Here is a 16,193-nt window from a genome sequence, read left to right as displayed (position 1 = left end):
CATGGCAGCTGCCGGGCGCCTTTTGGCATGACTCTCTGCCGGTAGTGCTGGTGCAGTGGGCTCCTGCAGCTCACCCAGCCCGGTGCTGATGCAGTCAGCGGGTGCACTTGCAGCCAAGTGACAGACCCGTCTGTACTTATCCATCAAATGCTAAATCCAAGTGAAGCCCTTGGGATGGTAAATAATGTAATAGCCAGAGACTAACTGACGGTATTGGTTCTTTAGTGTGATTATGTGCTTTTTAAAGTCATAACCACTTGGTTGAGGACAGAGCATAAATTTAAAACATTGTTTAGCTGAAAGAGAATTAATATAGTATTGTAAAAGGTGACTAAATTAAAGCAATGTGGGGGACCTGGTTTTGAGGGCATGGTGTGGCAGAGCTTTTTTTGTCTATCGCGATGTCTTCTTGTCTCTTGAAACCAATGTATCTCACCTTAAAGGTGTCTACTGCCTCTTCTGTGGACCTCTTCACCAGCTCTTCTTCACAGTTGGCCTGTTTATGATTATTGCCACCTTTCCCCTCAAATGACCCAGGTGTAACACCTTAGCATTTTCGTTGGTTTCCCTTACCCAGATTCTCTTCTCTGTTTTTAAGTGTCTCTTCTGTTTATCTTTTTCTTTTTACTGCTACTATCCCACCACCTTAAAGGGTCCCCTCTGCCCATCTAGGGGAATGCAGTAGCCTCCAGTCTGGGCCCTAAATCCTCTGTCTTCTAGAGCAGTGACTTTTAAACCTTTAGGTTGTGACCCAAGTAAGAAATACATTTGAACCACGGTCCAGAACACACAGAGGTCAGTACAGTATGTACAATGGTGACAGTTGTGTAAAGCATCACTTGCCCTTTGTACATGTGATATATCAGTTCCCTTCCTTCCTTTTTTTTTTTTTTAGGAAATTCTGGTTATGGCCCCCTGAACGGATTTTATAACAAATGCCTTACCACCTCTAATTTGAAAAACAGCTCTATACCACGCGAAACTTTTAAAACCTTTGCTCTATTTTATCATGCTGTGCTTGAGACCCTCCAGTGCCCCCGTTCCCCTTCATTCACTTTGTAAGACTATATGCTTCTTCCAAGGCCTGCAGATCACCAGGAAGGGACTGCTGACTGTCAAGGTACTCTTAAAAGAATGGGGGTGGAGCTGACCTTCACTGGGAATTCTGACAGGTAGATGGGAATGTTCTGGTGGCTGCAATGTCTGGTTCTGAGTTCCACCGTGTAAAAACTTAAAGGTATGTTAGTTGTGGGGGGAACTCCTTTGTTCCGGGGGAAATCCATATGAGACAGCCTGAATCTTGGAGTTTAGCCTTTGAACCTGGCTTTGAATCCCAACTTTGCTGTTTAATTCATTGCATCACTGGCCAAGTTAATTTCTGAGTAGCAGTTTCCTCATCTGTGAAATGAAAGTAATACCTAACTCATGGAGTTATAAATGAATATATAAAATGTTGATTTAGGTCATGCCTGACACAGTCATCACTTTCTTAGGATGAAAAAGTATTCAATCCATTGCTCTCAGTTATTAGCTGACTTTTCAGGTTCTTTTCTTTTCCATAAATTAATGTTCTTAGATATCTGTGGGATTCCAAGTTCTTAAATTTGTCAGTATATTCATCTTTTTAAAAACATTTATCAACTGTTTCAAACATTCAGAAAAACTCAAGAGAATCACATCTATAAACCCACCATCCAGATTTTAAAATGTTAATATTTTGTCATATTTACTTCCCTTTGTTTTAAAATAAAACATTGCACATATTTGAAGCCTCATTTGTACCCCTGTCTCACCACATTTCCATTTTCCATTCTTAAGTATTGTACTCACTTATGCCTTTATGCTCGTGAAGTATCCATATACAGGCAGACCTCGGAGGTATTGTTGGTTTGGTACAGACCACCGCGATAAAATGAGTATAGCAATAAAGGACTGACACAAGTTGTCTGGTTTCGCAGTGCATATAAAAGTTATGTTTAGACTGTAGTCTGTTAAGTGTGCAATAGCATTATGTCTAAAAATACGATGTACATACCTTAGTTACTTTATTGCTAAAAAATGCTAGCCATCATTTGAGCCTTCAGTGAGCTGTAATCTTTTTGCAAGAGTATTATCAAAGATCACTGATTATAGATCACCATAACAAACATAGTAATAATGAAAAAGTTTGGAATATTGTGAGAATTACCAAAATGTGACACAGACATGAAGTAAGCAACTGCTGTTGGAAAAATGGCACAGATAGGGTTGCCAAAAATCTTCAAATTGTAAAATAAAAAAACCGCAACATCTGCCAAGTACAATAAAGTGAAGCGTGATAAAACGAGGTCTGCCTGTATATGTTTTAAAAAATTTGTATAAATGGTATACTGTTTTCTATTCTGGAATGAACCGACCCCTATTTGACATCAGGTGTTGTTAATAAGATGTAGAAGGAAAGGGGTTTTTTTTTTAGGCTATGCTGTGGGCTGCATGCAGGGTCATAGTTCCTCGAGCAGGGATCACACCCATGCCCCCTACAGTGGAAGTGTGGAGTCTTAACCCCTGGACTGTCAGGAAAGTCCCCCTGAGTGCCCCCCTTTCTTGAACTATGAGATCAGTCACTATGACAAAAGGAATACCAGTTCTCTGATGTGTTGGGTCTTCAAGGGTGAAAACTGCATAATCTAACAGTGGTGGTTCTTTCCGCAAGAAAATAGTTGAGTGTGTTAATAGTATCCAGTAGATTAGGTGTATTAAAACATCCTTGTTGCCATCCAGGAAGGAAACCATAGCTCTAGTTTCATGGTTCTTCTCTCCTGTGACTTCCCCTCCTCAGTCTTTGAAATGTCTCTGGGTAGCCCATCTTTCACTTGGGAAAATACTGATTTAAGCTATTAGGACTAGTTGCAGCAGTTTTCCTTTCAAAGTGGCACCTGGCTACGTTGCTTTGGGACTAGCGCTAAGAGAAATGAGAGCTGCGGAGCCTGGTGGCCACAAATACCGATTGGACCATTACGTACAAAGGCACTTTTCCCTTGATCAGTGGTGTGTTGCAACAGTGCTTTCATTTTTGACGGATACCCACAGAACTTGTCATGGAGTTGTCGTGGGGCATTGGCTTCTTAGTTGGGAATTATTTTGTGTCCTGATGTAAAGAAATCTGAACGTAAAAACTGGAGTCTACTGTGATTTATAGAGAGCTATAATTGGGGGGACACGCATGAGTTAGCCTGCTTGTTTAGTATAACTCAGGATTTGGCAACCAGCTCTCAGAACTTACTTTAAATGAAAAGCAATTGGTGTTATTTTGTTTTGCTTTGTTTGAATACACCACTGGTGGGATGACTTTTCCAGTCACCTGACTTGAATAGAGAAATGGAAAAAGAAATGCTTTGCTTTACTGAGCAGGGTGTCAGACTGAAGTAATTGAAGGCTCATTTCCAGTGGTTTATTTCATTAACTAATTTCCCAAGAAATATTCTTTCACCTCTGACCATCCTAGCTAACTTTGTGCAGTTAACACAAACCTGAGGAAGCCGTACAAATTATACCTACTGGTCTCAGAAGCACCTAAGTTTGCTTTTCCAATGTGGTAACGAAGTACCTTTCATCCCTTTATAGGACTCTGTTGTAGACTATTGCAGTAATTTAAAACCTATGTACCTAGACTCCTGACCTTGTTATAACATCACTTCATAATTCTCAAAATACTTGGCTCTTGAAGATTTTCTTAGCGTCAGCCATGTATTCTTAAAGAGCCCAGATGATTTGTCTTTAGTGTTACATTACCCGTATGTCCTCAGCCGGTAAGCCCTAATATTCTTACTGAATTGCTGGACAGAAATCCTTCAGTTTTTTTCATTAGTTCACAGCTTAACATGGCAGTCAGTTATTAGCATTCTCCATTTAAAGAAATGCCCTTGTTGGGAACAATGGCAACGTTTGCCTTCAAGCTTTGGGTGTAGAAGCGGCCCTCCGGCTGGGTTCACTGTTAGTTCAAGATCGCTGGTGATACTGTGGAGAAGCACAGCTTTCCGTATGTGACTAACGTGAAGGTGGTTGTGGAATGGGGGGCAAGGATGTTACCCATTAGGCTGTGACCGTGTTCGTTGCCCTTAGTTGCTGTTGTTCATCAGGTGAACATGGACCTCAGTTACCAGCACAAGTTAGAATGGGCACTGTTTATTCAGAGCTTGGTACTTCCTTGCTTACTTTACTAATGTTAACGGAATGTGCTCTGTTAAATGTTGGGCTTCACCTTTGCTTTGCAATAAGACCTACCATTTGTGCCATTTCAAAATGTCTTGTGCTTGTGCCTGCCAGGCGTTATCCAGAGTTTTGTTTTGGACTCAAATCTGAAGCTATTGAAGAGAAAGAGAAATCTCATTTATTTGGACTTCACTATCAGAATTTGTGATAAATTGACTTGTCTTAGGAGGAAAAGCAAATGAGATCAGAGGGAATATGTTTAATTCTTGAAGGGAGACTCCTTTATGGAAATTAGCATATAATAGTAGTAATATTTGGTCTGTACTTTGAACAGGACTTCTGCCTGGAAGCAGTAGAATAACCATCTGCATTACCGGGGTTGGGCACATTTAATATTTATAAAGAAACACTTTTTGGCTGAAAATAGTGAAAACAGTTTGGGGACCAGCCTGTGGAAACAGAAAAACTAGCCTCTTGGGATTACTTGGGAAATAGTAGGACTAAGCCGAAATTTAAATTGGGCTATCAAGGCAAAATTTTTGTTTGGCTAGAGTCCAAATTTCAGAAAAGGTTTTCTTATTCATTATCGATCCAAAATGCATAGAGCCCGGAAGAGGGGATTATTCCTGTTTCCTCTTTTGGCCAGTGTTTAGACCTGTTTTGCCAACCTTCCTGATTGATTTCATCTTTTTAATCTGGACTGGTTTCTCCCTGATTAGAGCTTCTTGTGGAGTGGATGAGAAGAAAAATAAGATTAGGGAAAGTTATTTTTAATACTTGTTGCCTTGAGCAGCTAATTGTAGATTTGCAGTTAAAGGGACAAAAATGCCTGTGAAAGGTTCTGCTTTTTTGACAACTCCGGAGAAGAACCTGGCAGGAGAGGGAAGTGGACATGTTGGAGGGAGTGACAGCTGTGCCAGAGGCTAAGCCTGTAATATATGTGGGTGGAGTTGTCATTACTTTTGGGAGAAGGGGATTCATCTTTGTTTTTATTGGCTCTCCAGAAATATAGTTAAAGGTCAGGAACTGGAAACTGAAGAAACCAGTTTGAAACAAGCCTTGTCTGACATATGTGGGAACTTACTGAATGATGGGTATCCCAACTCCTTGGGCACCTGGAGAACTGAGATCTGAAAAGCTTCATAATGTTGAGGGCCTCACAGAAAACATGGCATCATGGCTGTTCTTCTAATGTAATCGTCCATCACTGCCAATTGCTTGCTGGAAAAAATATCAGGGATCTCTCACAACAGCCTCATAACTCTCAGGGATCAGAAGCCTGTGCCAGGCTGAAGGTTACCATGGCACACCCTTCAGGGTCTTCTGTTGGCCACTGCTTATAGCTAATCATGCAGATTTGTAATTCAGACTGTATAGTCCTTCACTTTTTTTTGTTGTTCCTTTGTTCCTCTCTCACTTCCTTCTTCCTCTTTCCCTCTCTCCTTTCCTTCAATCAATAGGTAGATAATGAAAGCCATTTGTGCAAAAGTTGACTTAGGAAAATAAGGCCATTGGTGGGTTTTTGAAATAGATGCTTGGGGCGCCATTGTGCCATTGGTCCAGGCGATGGGGGTAAATCAGCCCGTCGCATGCCTGAAGACCAAACATTGGCTCTGACGTGGCCTGCGTTATGCCATAATAATTGGGCCTTTTGAGGGCACAGTGAGATAGCACATTTTACTTCCAGTAATTAAAACAAAAACACATGCACTGTGCCAGGCAGTAGCTTAGGAGATGCCCTTGTCCTCACTTTGGGCCCAGCTCACATTTAAGCAGAACATACCTCTGGAGATTCAGAAGACAGTAGGTGTTTGTGGGCACCACTGGATTGTAAAACATGCATCTTAGTAAGCTGATTATTTGGATGGTGTATAGATTTTTCAAGTCTAGTAACTTTGAAGAGGAACATGTTGGGAAAATATTGAAGCAAAATTTCTACCCTGAAATACAACTTCTTGGGAAAACGTGGAGTAGGGTTAACAGCTTTGGGCTAGACGTCAGGAAACTGAGGTCTGGCCCAGTTAGCTGGGTGTCCTGGGGTGCGTGAGGGACTTGAGGCTCCAGCTCTTTCTGAAAGGCTCTTTGAGGCTCATGCCCGTGCTGACGTGGCCTGACCTGATGTCTCTTTCCTTTCGAAAGGCAAAGGTTCTCAGCGTCTGCAAGTATGGACTTGTTATATTTAAGTATTTCAGTGGATGAAGTTTTGAAATAAGAAAAATTGAAATGTTTTACCTCTTCCTGCTTAGAGTCCTTAAATGACTCGATAATCATCGCTTCTAAAGGACACTATTTTTTCCATAGTTTTTTTCCACTATTTCCTTCAACAGTGTTCCCTCTCACAAACAAATGAGAGTGATGTTATTTTACAGGTGAGGAAACCACCTGTAGCATAATAAATGTATGTATGCTACATGAATGACAGCCAGAGGTGGGGGGAGTGTAGTTTGTGGATACAAGAGTTTGCTTGACCCATCTAAGAGTTTCCAGTTTCCTTCACAGGATGTGAGTTCTTTAAACCTAGGATGTAACTCTTGATAGAAGTGTTTCTTACTGAGTTTGAGGATGTAACGATGGAAGCCATGGGCGCTGACTTTGCCGTAGGTTGAGGGAGAAGCACAGAGAATATTTAAGTTGATCCATTGGGAAGTCATGACTAATTTATCCCCAACAAGTTCCTCAATTTATCTTCAACTGTACTCTTCCCTCCTCCGTGCTTATCTCCTCTCTTTCTCTCTCACGCACACACACGCACATGTACAAAATGCACACACAAAATCCTTTTTTTGAAGGATTACTCTTCAAGGCCTGTTCCCACCTCCTGCAAGACACCTTCCTACATTCCCTATATCACATTAATCTCACCTCTTCCTATGTTCCCCAAAGCATACTTTCTTGTATTTCAGCTACAGCACTTATCAAAGCCCCATCTATTTCTATTTTCAGAGTAAATTTTGTGCATGAGTAGTTTCTTATACTGGTTTATGAGCCCCTAGAGGTCAGGAACCCCTTTGTTCACAGCTCCCTAGCACCAAACAGTGCTTTGTATGAAGTGAATGCAGTAAATATGGAACTAGGTTGAAATTTGTCCAGAGATTTTTTTCCCCGAGTGCCTATGTCCTTGTATTAGGTGCTGTGAGGGCCTTTAGAAGTAACATAGCATAGTCCCTAACCTCAGGGGTTTGAAAAAATGAAGATATTTTCAAAATGAGTGAGTGAGATGAATGCCATTGTCTTAGCAGTGGCCAGAGAAGAAAGGATATTGATTTCATAAACTGGCTGAAATATTTTTTGCCAGATTGTAACTTGAGGTGGATATATTCTTTAGGTTTTCACCCCGTACTTAAAGCCATATAAATTTTTTTTCTTTTGGGGTGTTTCCATTTCAATGCACTTTTAAAAATACCTGATTGTGACATGTTTCTTGGGAGATCATGCTTGAAGACCTTGAGTTACCTTCTGACCATATTTCAGTCAAGGCTTTAATCACATCCTCAGCCATTTGAATTATTCAGCATCTTTTTGAGATTACATTTTTTATTCCTAATTATATGACAAAGATATATACCATGAAATATTTATCATGTAATTATGATTAAAATGTACAGTCTCCCCAAAGATGTGAGTAATAACGTTAAGTATTCTATATTTAATTAAAGGAGTCTGGTGGACTGTGCTGGGTTGCCTAGGTTAAGCTGAGAACTACGTTTCCCAGCATCCCCTCGCCTGCCTGTTTCTGGGTTAGAGTTGGCCCAAAGAGGAACATACACAGACTGGGATGGCCATTACTCTCCGAGCTTTGTTGGATGTCAGGTGCAGTGATGGATGGCAGCAGAGGTGTCTCATGGGTTCCTTGCTTTCTTCTGATCTGCATCTAGCATTTCTGACTCTTGGCCCTGAGGCCCACCACCAGATGGGTGGCTGCAGACTGACAGGACTGCAGCTGCACAGAGACCTCTCCCCAGCTTCCCTTTGCAGTCCTTTTGGTGTCTGGACATGCCTGCCCTCTCTGATAGACTGCTTGGTGAGTGCTGATCCTCCAGCACCCCTTCCAGACCTTTCCGCCCCTCCCTCAGCTTTTCCCACAACTACATATGGTCAGATTCCTATAATAAAGCCCTATTCCATGACCTCGTGGTGTCTCTGCTCCCCTGACCGAACCTAATTGACACAAGTAGGAGAATTAGAAGCAAGTGTGAAGTCTTTTTTTCAAAAGGCATTTCATTCTTTCAGAGCCTTTTGCTTTTAATGTTGTTATAAAGGGCAAATATTTAGAGGTGAACAAAGGTGCTAAAACCTTTCTGACTTGCTTCCGTGGTCTCTAGAGCATAATGAGATGTCTTTCATGAGAAGATGACCCTTCTGACCCACTAACATTTGTGAGGGTGGGTTTGTGCTGATCTAGACAAACTCAGATTTGTGAAAGCTCCTAAAAGAGAATTGACACTCACCGTGTGTTTATTTCTGTCCTTCATCCCTTCCCCTCTCTCTTTCTCTCTCTCTCTCTCTCTCTCTCACACACACACACACACACACACACAGACACACACACACCACACACGACCCTTACGCTTTTAGGACCAGTGGTGGGGATTTTTTATTAGGGGTCCAAGTTTTACCTAGAGTAGGAACATAACAAATCCATGCCCTTAACCTTACTCAGGAACATGCCTTAATGCCACTAAGCTCACTGGCCACCAAAGTATTCCCTTTGTGGGTCACTTTTTGTTTTCCTAACATTTTCATTCATCCACCATCCACCCACCCATCCATGAATCCATTCTTCCCTTCCTCCATCTACCCATTTACCCATCCATCCATCCATTCACCCATCTTTCCATCTGTCCTTCCATCCGTCTATCCGTCCATCCATCCATCCATCCACCTACACTTCTAAATGACCTGACTTGGACACAGCATTGGGTTCAGGAAGGTGGGATCTGTAGCAGACCTGTTGGGTTTGAGTGCAGTTGCTGTTACTAGCTAACTATGGAATTTGGGGTTGTTATTTAATTTCTGAGCCTCATGTCCTTGGTCTTTTATGTGGTGATAATAATGTGGTGCCTATTTCATAGGGTGGTTATAAGGATTAGATGAGATAATGGGTATAAAGTGATTAACACCGGTATATGGTCTGTTACCATTACAAAATGTTAATTGGTGGTGTTATTATTGTCCTCAACTTTATTGAGATATAATTGACGTATGATTGTTGTTGTAATTAATCAAAGATGAATTTTTGCTTTTGTCTTCAAGAAGCTTACAGTTTACTGGGTCGGGCAGGCACATAAGCCAGCGAAGTGGCCTGAGGCTGAGAGGAAGGAGACAAGAATTAGATATTTTTCTCTTAAGCCTAGAGATACTGGAAGTGTAGTGAATGAACATTATGTGGATACATACCAAATGCAAATATATTACATAATCATGATAATAATCATTGTTAAAAAGAAAAAAGTCTCTCAAATTACCACCCCCCAACATATCTTCTGCACAATTGCACTTTCAGTCCTGGACCAAGGCCCCATGGGATGGACACAAAGCCACAGGACTGTGTATGTAACCTCAGCTCACCCCTCTCCAGCACATTTAAACAGACTTAAGATAACACTTGACTCAAGGGCAGCTGACTTTCTGGTTGGACCTGGGGTAGTGACCTTGGACTTTTGTTGTCTTGCTGAAGAAAGATGAGTTGGATCAAATGGAATCCCCTCCTAGGGCACTAAAGAGACTGAGGCAATGGTGGTGGGTTCCACAACTGAATGGTGGGTCCTACATATTAAGGGGCTGGGGAAGCCACTTCTGGCCCACGTGCAAACAGGTAAGTTAAGGAGAAGGGAACAGAGGTGTGCACCGAGGAGCAGAGACCTTGGGGCCCCTGAGAAATGGAGATCTTCCTTCCACGGACATATTTGGTCTGGGGCTATTTTTTGCAATGGTATGTAGGCTGTGTCTTCTTTTGTATTTCTTGCCTTACTTGCATTTCTTGGAGTCTCTGGGATGCAGTTCTATAGGTCCATTTATTCTTTCTTGTACGGACCTTGTCCAGTTGTATCAAGTTTATGTTCACCTTATAAAATAAATTGGGTAGCTTCCTTAATTTTTCTAGTCTCTGAAATGATTTAAAACAATGATTATAAATTCCTTGAAAGTTTGGTAAAAGCTGCGTAGAAAATCATCTGGACCTTGTAGGCTTTAAGTGTTAGGGGTGGTAGAGAATCTTCATTAGCAATTCAATTTGATTTATTTAGGCAAATTCTTTTGAGTCGATTTTAGTAATTTGAACATATATATTTTAAAAACCTATTTATTTCGTGTAAATTTTCAAATTTATTGTTCATAGTATTCTCTTGATTTAAAAAATCTTTACTGTTTACTTTACTATTCCTGATATCGATTATTTGTGACTTTTATAGATCAGTCTGGCTCTTTGGTTCTCTTTCATGCTTCTTTACTGGAACACAAAACTCACTAATTCTCGGTCTTTCTTATTTTAAAATAAATGTATATAAAGCTATATATTTACTTTTAAGTACATTCTTCATTGTATCTCACCAGTTTTGATACGAGTTATTTCATAGTTGTTTGGTTCCACATACTTAATAATTTCCACTGAGTTTTCCTCTTTTACCCATGAATTATGGAGATGTACATTTAAAATTCCAAACGTGGGCTATTTTTTAATTGATTTATAGCTTAATGACAGTGTAGTCAGAAAGAGTGGTCTGAATGATACCAATTTTTGTGATTTAAGTTTTCCATTGTGACACAAGTAGGTTTTTATACATCTACAAAGATTTTTTTTCTCTACTTGTCAGGTGCATGGTTCAGTTTTTATATTTATTAGATTGCTGATTTTGTTGTTCAGATCTGTTATGTTCTTATTTATTTATTTATTTTTAAATAGACCCAATCTTTAAATTGCTTTTTAGTTTGTTTAATAAATTTATTTATTTATTTCTGGCTGCGTTGGGTCTTTGTTGCTGCGCGTGGGTTTTCTCTAGTTGTGGCGAGCGGGGGCTACTCTTTGTTGCGGTGCACGGGCTTCTCATTGCGGTGGCTTCTCTTGTTGCAGAGCACAGGCTCTAGGCACGTGGGCTTCAGTAGTTGTGACACGCAGGCTCAGTAGTTGTGGTATACAGGCTTAGTTGCTTCGTGGCATGTGGGATCTTCCTGGACCAGGGCTTCGAACCCATGTCCCCTGCATTGGCAGGCGGATTCTTAGCCACTGCACCACCAGGGAAGTCCTGTTATGTTCTTATTAATTTTGAACTATATCATCTGTCAGTTTTCTGATGTGTTAAGCTCTGCCACTATGTTGATTTGTCAGTTTCTGCTTGTAATTCTGATTTTTCTTTGTGTATTTTTTTGCCTTTTGCTTTATGTATGTTTATATATTTTATGAATTACAATATTTTGAGGCTATGTTATCAGATATATACAAGTTTATGATTATTATATTTTCTAGGTGGATTTTTTCCTTTAATTATTACAAAGTATGCCTCTTTATCCCTATGAATACCTTTTGCTTTAAGTATTATCTGATGTAATATTACCCTGTGAGCTTTATTTTGGTTAACATTTCCATGTCATGTATATTTATATATATGTATATTTTCAGCCTTGGGGATTTCACGTATGTCTATTTTAAGTATCTCATACCTGGATTAAAAATGCAAAAGAAATCTAATAATATCAGTCTTTTAATTGATGAATTTAATCCATTTAGATTTTTTGTGTGTGTGTGTGATCACTGAACATATGAGTTTATTTCTACAGTTTCTACTATCTTATTTATTTGCACATTTTTGTTTACTATGCTTTTGTTTTCTCTTTCCTCTTTCTCTGCTCTCTGTTGGATTGATAGAGTTTTTCATATTCCTCCCTATTCTCCCACCTCACTTCTGGTTTGGAAACTATAAGTTGGTAGTTACCCTTAAAATTTTAACACTCATAATTAACTATAAAATTTTCTGTCATACTCTATAATTATTCAGTAATTCTAGCCTCTTCCCATCAACCACAGTGGTCTCTCATATGTTACCCACTCAGTGAACACTCTATTCCACTATCCTTTAATTGATGTTTATAGTTTAATTTTACCCAATTTTAAATTATCAAAGTTTTTTTTTTTTGTATAATCTAGCAGTTAATTAAATGTATTAACATATATATTTTTTATCTTTGCCCATAGTTGTTTGTTCCCTTGGGTTAACTTTTCTTCTTGCTGAAATATATCCTTTAGTAGGTTTTTTTTTTCCTAGTAAGAATCTGAGTATATGTCTGTATTCCAGATAATGCCTTTATTTTGTCCTCACTCTTGAAGGATAGTTTAGCTGGATATAAAATTCTAAGTTGAAAGTTACTTTCTCCTCAGTATCCTTTTTTTTTTTTTTTAATCATCTGTATTTCCTGTTGACAGGTCTGTTGTGAGACTATTGTTCCTTTACAGAACATCTATCTCTTTTCCCCCTCTGTGTATTAGTCAGGATTCTCCAGAGAAACAGAACCAATAAGGGGTGTGTGTGTGTGTGTGTTTGTGTATGTTTGTGTGTGGATACTTGTTTTAAGGAATTGGCTCATGCAATTTTGGTGAGTCCAAAATCTGATAGAATAGGCTGCAGGCTGGAGACTGAGGAAAGAGTTGCAGTTCATATTCAAAGGCAGCTTGCTGGTGGACTAGAATGAGCCAATGTTGCACATGAAATCTGAAGGCAGTCTGTGGCAGAACCTCTCCTGCTTGGGGGAGGTCAACCTTTTGTTCTATTCAGGCCTTCCGTTGATTGGGTGAGGCCCACCCACATTATGGAGGGCAATCTGCTTTACTCAAAGTCTACTGATTTAAGTATAAATGTCATCCCAAACACCCTCACAGAAACATCCAGAATAATGTTTGACCAAGTATCTGGGCATAATGGCTCAGCTGCGTTGCACATAAAATTAACCATCACACTCTGCAAACTATTGTCTTTGTATCCTTTGTATTCTGTAGTTTCACTGTGATGTTTCTAGGTGTGGATTTATTTATATCCCTGCTTGATATTCAAAATATAGTACAAGTCTTCAATTCTGGAAGATTTTCAGCATTTATATCTCTGAATATTGCTTGTCCGTATTCCCTGTATTCTCTTATTCTGGCTCCTGCTTGATGAATGTTGGAATCTTATAATTCTTCCTTCATGTCTCTTAATTGCTCTTTCATATTTTAATTTTATTTTCTCTCCGTGCTGTGTTCTGGGTGAGTTCCTCAGAACGCTCTTCCAATTTACTAATTCTCTCTTTGTATCTAGTCCAGAATTTATTCCACCTAGTAAGTTTTTTTCACTTCTAGGGTTTCGATTTTTTTCATATCTACCTCTTCTTGCTTTACACTTGCCTATTTTTGATATACAGTTGACCATTGAACAATGTGGGGGTTAGGGGCACTGATCCCTTTGCAGTTGAAAATCTGTGTATAACTTTATAGTCGGCCCTCCGTATCCACAGTTCCACCTCTGTGGCTTCAACCAACAGTGGCTTGTGTGGTACTGTAGTACATATTTATTGAAAAAAAAAATCCATGTATAAGTGGACCCACACAGTTCAAACCTATGTTGTCCAAGGGTCAATTGTATAATTCCTTGAATTGCTTTAAATGAATTTATGCCTTCATTTACCTCTTTGAATATTTTGAACATAAAGTCTTTGGTTGATGGAACTGTAAAATCAGTTTCATCTGGAGTTTAATACATGTTTCAATTTTGATTTTGGTGGCTGACTTGTAATTTTGTTTTTTTAGGCCTTTTTCCCCCTACCCTCCAGCTTTACTGAGGTTAATTGACAAATAAAATTATATGATATTTAAAACATACAGTGTGATGATTTGATATACGTATACATTGTGACAGGATTCCCCCACTGAGTTTTGAGTAGGGGTTTTAAATTTTGGTCCTTCATTGTTGGTGTTGATTTTTCTCTCTTTATACTTCCCTCTTCCTGTCTAGTAGTCCCCTTCTACCCAGCAGAAATTAAACTCCCTGCTGCTGCTTCCTGCTTTCAGTCCCAGAGATCAGCTACTCAAGTCCATAGGAATGTTTATTTCTCGTTTTGGAGTCTGAATCTGTCTTTTTTTGTTTTCCCTTACAATTTAGCTGTCATTGCTGTGGTGTCTGGAGCAGAGGGGTGATCAAAATGTGAGCTTAGTGTGTTGTCTTGACTAGCTAGCTCATGTGATTTAAACATTTTTGCTTTACAAATGGCATAAGATGGATGATCTGACTGGAAAGAGTTAGAAAACAAAAGTAGTGGTTCAAATATTTAGAGTCTCCTGGTATTGCCTACATTGAAAATAAATTTTGGTTGATGAAATGAACCAAGGGGTTGTTTTTGCAAATCTTAGGCCAGGTGGATCCTCTCTCAGATTTTATTCTACTACCACTACTGTTAATGACCACCAGGTCAGGAGGAAGTGCCACTTGTCTTGGTTGGCTAATGGCAGGATGATTTTGTCCAGATCATTTCATGTTTTGGTGTAAAATGGAGATTGTGCCATCCTGATTTACATCATTGGAAATAACAGCTGTGAAAACACTTTGAAAAACATTTTGAAGAGCTAGGCCACAGTGAGTGGTATTGTTATTAATACTCCTTGTTAATTCTCATTGGAGAGAGTAGTGTTGTGTAGTCCGGGGAAACGGTTTTGGAAGCAGGTGGATCTACATTCTTATTAGTTGTGTGATCTTAGTGGGTAGATCAGTTAACCTGACTCATCTTCTTTAGAAGAGATAGACAGTAGCTGTCACTCCTCAGTCCTTTTACTTTGTTCTGTTAGCTTAGGATCAGAGGTCAACTTCCCTTTGTCTCATCTGGAAACTTCAGTAGGGCCAAGTTCCATCTCAGAGTTAAATAGGGGACTTGAGAAGCCCAGGCACTTTGCCCTTTATCAACCCCCAAAGTGGTTTCTCTTTCCAGAGCTTTATCTATATGAAGCCATTCTCATCCCTGAGAAAACTAACCAATTGCATTTCATTGTTGTTTGATTCCTTGGCTACAGGGCGCTAGGACTTGGAAGAGGTTCGGAGGGACATGTCCAAGGGGCCCAGGGAGGCAGATCAGGCTCAGGGTGCTGGTTTCCTACCCAGCACCCTGTCCTCCTTGCCCACCACCTCCACGCTTCCTGAGGACAGGTGCTTGTGATGAGCACACCCACGGTGCGGGCTCTCTGTCCTTTTCTCTTCTTATTGTCATTCATGAGGGCCGCACCAGGAAGGAATGCATGTGGACCATGGAACCTCCAAAAGGACAGAGGATTCAGACGTGGTGTGTAAGTAGGAACATCATTCCTGCCCTGCTGAGAGGTGACCGTGATTTATATGTAAGAATCTGGACTTGGCCACAAGGAACCTGAGCGGGGAGCTCTGCGGCCTTGGGCTGGTTTGGGCTTCCTCACTGCTAACATGGGGGGGTTGCAGTTGTGGATGGCTCAAAGTCCACAGCACAGGGAACGGCACTTTTTATTGCTCTGGTTGTGCCTGTCCTGGGGAAGGGGGCTGGTCCTCACTGCAGGGCAGCTCCTTGAGGGGTCCTGGGGCAGGGTCCTCAGGATGATTCTGCAGTACCCCTGACTCTGGTGTCTTCTTTTTTTTTAAAATTAATTAATTAATTAATTATTTATTTGTTTATGGCTGTGTTGGGTCTTCGTTTCTGTGCGAGGGCTTTCTCCAGTTGCGACGAGCGGGGGCCACTCTTCATCGCGGTGCGCGGGCCTTTCACTATCGCGGCCTCTCTTGTTGCGGAGCACAGGCTCCAGACGTGCAGGCTCAGTAAATTGTGGCTCACGGGCCTAGTTGCTCCGCAGCATGTGGGATCTTCCCAGACCAGGGCTCGAACCCGTGTCCCCTGCATTGGCAGGCAGATTCTCAACCACTGCGCCACCAGGGAAGCCCTGGTATCTTCTTTAAAGTGGCCTCTTCAGTTCCTTCTTTGGCCATTTTCTAAGAATCTGACCAATACCAGTTCCTTTCTGAATT

The sequence above is a fragment of the Eubalaena glacialis genome, chromosome 1 (genome assembly GCF_028564815.1).
Source record: "Eubalaena glacialis isolate mEubGla1 chromosome 1, mEubGla1.1.hap2.+ XY, whole genome shotgun sequence".
NCBI classification, from domain to species: domain Eukaryota; kingdom Metazoa; phylum Chordata; class Mammalia; order Artiodactyla; family Balaenidae; genus Eubalaena; species Eubalaena glacialis.
Note: the sequence above shows the minus strand (reverse complement) of the source record.